General features: G+C 29.8%; 1 long non-coding RNA gene across 1 annotated transcript; it reads left to right on the top strand.

The window, feature by feature from the left end:
- The first annotated feature begins 3,955 nt into the window (after positions 1-3,955).
- Positions 3,956-4,712, top strand: LOC105107726 (uncharacterized). The gene is made up of 2 exons (XR_838937.1): positions 3,956-4,245; positions 4,353-4,712. It is a non-coding gene; the product is annotated as an uncharacterized LOC105107726 (long non-coding RNA).
- Positions 4,713-4,985: the final 273 nt, after the last annotated feature.

Here is a 4,985-nt window from a genome sequence, read left to right as displayed (position 1 = left end):
AGTATTTGTTGTACCAAGTGTTATACAACACAAATTTAGACTAACCATTTAACAAGCAAAGTAATGAAAGTGAACAACATAACAAATACAAAACATGTTAGTATCAAACATTAAAGTCCATATTAAGTTTACATTATACTTATTCTTACACCATTAGTGTAACCTTTTCACCTTGACATAATTAACTTAGCTAGACATAATGAAAGAAAGCAAAATAGATAAACAAAATAAGAACATAAAAGTTAACTAAGTAAAGGAAAGGAAATGAAAGGCATAAACTTGATATTAATGAAAGCAAAGCATAAACATTACAAAAAATACAAAGAGAGAAAGGAAGAGCATGATCTTGATCTGGAAACCAAGATGCCTAAATGCATGGCAAATGCCTCCTTTTATAGGCCAAAATTGGGAACTATTGATTTGATGACTAATTGATCAAAATTAGAAACTATTGATTTGATGACTAATTGATTAGTGAGCAACAAAATCTTGACTTGGTGACAATTTTTATGTTCTTGTTTGCCAAAACCATCATTAATAACATTAGAATTTGAATTTCCACATGAAAGTTCTAAGAAATTATCTAAGCTTTTTAGGAAAAAATATTAAGGTCATTTAGACTTTTAGAACTCGAGATATGGGCTAAACACTGAATAATGTCTGGGCTGTAGTACAAATTTAAATTTCTACATTTTTGCTAGGATTTGGACTTCCAAACAACATAATTGAGTCTTGACTTCTATGAAAGTTTTAGGTATAGTCTTAGCTTTCCACCCATATAAAACAGACCTAAATTTGAGATCTACAACTCTAAATATGACCCAATTACCGAACAATACTCCAGTTTGGACTACATTAGCATATCTTTTCTAACTTTGGCCCTCGTTTTGTCCTTTCAATTTCAATACTTTAACTGATCAATCAATCCTTTTATTTATGTAATAGACCTGTATTTAGGATGAACATTTACCATAAATTAAAGGTACCTTCCGGTATTAGACTTATTATTATAAAACATGTTTTAGTTAAGGAGTTATTGATATTTCAAGTGCAAAGTAATAATATAAAACCTTGACAAAAATACATTTTTAAGTACTAATCATCAAACGTGTTTTGAACCGGAGTTATTATGAAGTAACTATGATTGTTAAATGAGTACTATAATGAAATAAAAGTTCATCAATGATTAATAGAAATGTATTAAATTTGAATAAATGTATTTACAAAAACAAAGTTAGTGAAATTGATTTTACTTGTATCATTGATAATTATTAGTAACTCTGATGACACAAATATTCATTACGAGTTTCATGATGTTATATATTTTACAGGTATTTTATTTAGGATATCACGACTCCATAAGAAACATTATTAAGTTAATTATTCTTCATATATTGAATAAGTTCTAGCAATATGTAATGAATGTTTGTAAATAAATCTCATGTAAATAAATTGGAAAGCAATGTACTATATAAAAGTGTAAATAAAGATTGTGTAACGGTGTATTTTTTAATGAAATTTTTAGATGTTGAGTTAAGACAATTCTTATCGTTGTATAAAAATAATATCCCTAATTTTCATGTTTAGGATAATTTAGAAAGATGAAAATCATATTTAAAGTACAGGGTGTTATAGGAACTGTTAACCCTAGTTAACTCGGGTCAATGTAAGAATAAATGTATAGGAACTGTTAACCCTAGTTAACTCGGTTCAATGTAAGAATAAATATTGTTATTATCATAGTTTTAAAACCTGATTTAAGGGTCAACAAGGGCAAGACCTGGGTTACGGGTTAGAAGGGTTAACTTAAGTTGACCCGAGTCAACTTATAAATAAAAATAATTATTATCATAACTTTAAAACTCGATTCTAGAGTCGACTTTAGGTAATATTCATACCATAGTTTGAGAGGGTCAATCCGTTTGACACCAATTTTTTTTAAATAATCAAAGTAACATTGTTTTTTACCTTTTTTTAATCTCAAGATGATTAGGATTTTTGATCAAGTCAAGTTGAGTCAATCATTCCTTTATTTTTTCTTAAACTCAAACTAGTCTAGACCCTAAGTTACTCGTTTCTAGGTCAACCAGCCAAGTTAGTCATGATTTTATGACTAGGGTTATTATAATCTTATTAATTTCAACTCTCAATATAAACTAAAAAATCTAATTATTTTATTTTTTAAAAAATATGTATGTTTGATAGCAATACAAATTATGGGTAAAATATAGTTTTTTTATATTTTATTCTATCTTGTCTACCATTACCATACATAATATAAAAATAGTTACTTTGTCTTGTACATCATTACTAAACATAATTCTATCTGTTTTGTTTATGTTTTGTCTTATCTATCTCCACCATCTTAGTCTTTTTTATCTTGAGATAGTATCCAAATGCTATTTTTTAAAATATAAGATAACTTAGTGATTTCAAGTTTAAGAATTACTTATATAACTATCATATAAGTCTTTTCATAGATACACATGATCTTCTTATAAACAATCCTCAAATAGGTTAGTTTAATGTACGTGTCATCTAAAAAGATCTTATATATATATATATATATTAGTTTTAGATATTCCTTATATATCAACTTATAAGAACAATTATTTTTATTCATAAAGGGAAAGAATATAATATATATTGTTCTCAATAACTCTAATTAATTAATGTCTAGCCTTAATGTAATACCGATTAAGAACATTTAGAAATAATACTTTAATGCAATATTAATATCATAATTATAACTATTTTATAATTTTTTTATAAAATATTTTTATTTTAATAACTTTATGTTTACTCTAAACTCAATAATCAATCATGAATGAATATTAAAGATAAATAAAATCTTTAATAATAATAAACATGATTTTATATAAATAAAGTCAATGTGATTGACTACAAAAAAAAAAAATATAACATTCCATTAAACAAAATTGTTTTCAATGCGCCATGAAGATAAATATGAGTACATTAACTTGGAGGCAAAATCAACTAGATCTATTCCTATTTTTGGAGGATAGCTAGACATGTCATACGATAATGCTTTGTCCCTTGCCAAAAAAAGGCAACTCAATATTCTAGGAATGCTTCTATAGCAGATCCGTTGTTATAGCTATCTACTTTAGTTAAAAAGATTTACAGTTTCATCAATGATCCAGGAATCAATGAGACTTGTTTATAAGCTTGGAAACTGTTATGATATTACCTGATGCGTACAGGAGGAGGGACTCCACATTCATATGAGATATTTCGAAGTGTTCGAGGATGAACACAATATAAATACTCTCTTTGCTAATTCTCATGCGAGTTCGCTTTGATTATTGTCCATCGAAACTTGATTCGCCATTACTATCAGAGGTTTACCAAGCTATAGAGTTTCAAATATGCTCATAGACCATGTGTAATATATGATTATGAGAATTAAGTGATTGTAACATTAATTTTGAGACCTCAAGTCAAAGTCACACACAACTCGGACAACTTGCCTAGCTACCATTCTATCCTCGTGAGACATTTTCTGTATCAAGATTCCGAACCACACGACAAAGTCTACATGGAAAATGCTTTTTGGTGCAGAGATTGTAGACGGTAAAGGCTGACTTCACTGTGATCTGATATGGACCTATTTAAAATTTTAAATTAAAATCAAAGACAAGCAATAAAACCAGACAAAGGCCCAGATATGTCCAATATTGAAGGTCTACTAAATGTCAATATCAGTTAAACCGTGACATGGAGGTGGAAGTTTCCAACCAATTCCTTGGCCCTTGTGTGGAAAATTAAGCAATTTGGAAACGTGTGGCACGATCCTGGTGTTTGATCTAGAAGCCCACTTAAATCCCATGTAAACAAATTCAAACAGAAAGTGCCAGCCCAGCTTCTAGACAAAGCTTACCGAATTGGATCAATTTTTCCACAATTATTAAACCAATCCACCACCGCTCTTTCTGTCATAATACGACAAGATGACGTTTCTTTCAAATTGAAGCCACCCCACTTGCCTCTCTGATTATTATTTATGAAGGTCGGAAAATACAGCTGAACTTCTCAACTCCATGATTCATGCGCGGGTATGTGTGTGTATATGTAAGTCCATGTTTAGCTGTCGGAAAACAGAAGGATCAAGCATGGGTATGCCTAAGTCATTTTTGCTTCTGCTGCTGCTAATAGTCACTGTATCTGCATCCCAGAAACAAAGAACCATAGAAGCGAGGGCGCTTTCATCCCTACCTCAACAAAGTAAGTACGTACATATGTATCGCAATTTTACACTTAAGATGTCTCTCAAACGATGATTATAAATTGATCGATTGTTCTCTTACTTACCATGAGCATGCAATTTGTAGAATATTCCAAGATTTTTCAGACGCTGGGAGTTGTTTGCAAGTGCTGTGATTCAACAGGACCTGAATGCGCAACTACTTGGACGGGTTCATGCCATGATCTCCAATGCCTTCCTGGAAGATATAGACTAGAATAATCCGTGATTTCCTTGTGCTTCTCTTCCTAGTGGTTTTTGTAGATATATTTAGTCATACTCGATCGATTTGACATAAAATTTTGCATTTTAAAATACTGCAACAAAGTAGAGGCGTTCAGCTTTTAGCTTGGCCATGTTCTAGCTTCATAAAATGATCCTAACATGACAAGCTTAATCTGGTCAGCAGACATATTAAAGACTATATAGAATTTTTACGCTTAACTTCTCTCAAGATATATTGTAATTTGAATCATGCAAGGCAGATATGGTATAAGATCAACAAAGAATTTCAAGGTTAAGAACTTAAGAATAAAAAGAAAATTAAGGGAAAGATATACTTTTATTAAGTGTGTCATCTTAGCTATTCTTTTTATTTTTATGCTTATTAATAATTTTAAATTACAAGTTTTTTTATATGCATAAAGTTTTAAACAACCAGGGAATTAAACTAATATAGAAAAATCCTAATCTAAATAGAAATTGTATCTTGCCGACTAAA

Source organism: Populus euphratica, unplaced genomic scaffold (assembly GCF_000495115.2).
Source record: "Populus euphratica unplaced genomic scaffold, PopEup_1.0 scaffold167.1, whole genome shotgun sequence".
NCBI lineage: Eukaryota > Viridiplantae > Streptophyta > Magnoliopsida > Malpighiales > Salicaceae > Populus > Populus euphratica.
Note: the sequence above shows the minus strand (reverse complement) of the source record. Positions and strands in the feature narration are given on the sequence as shown.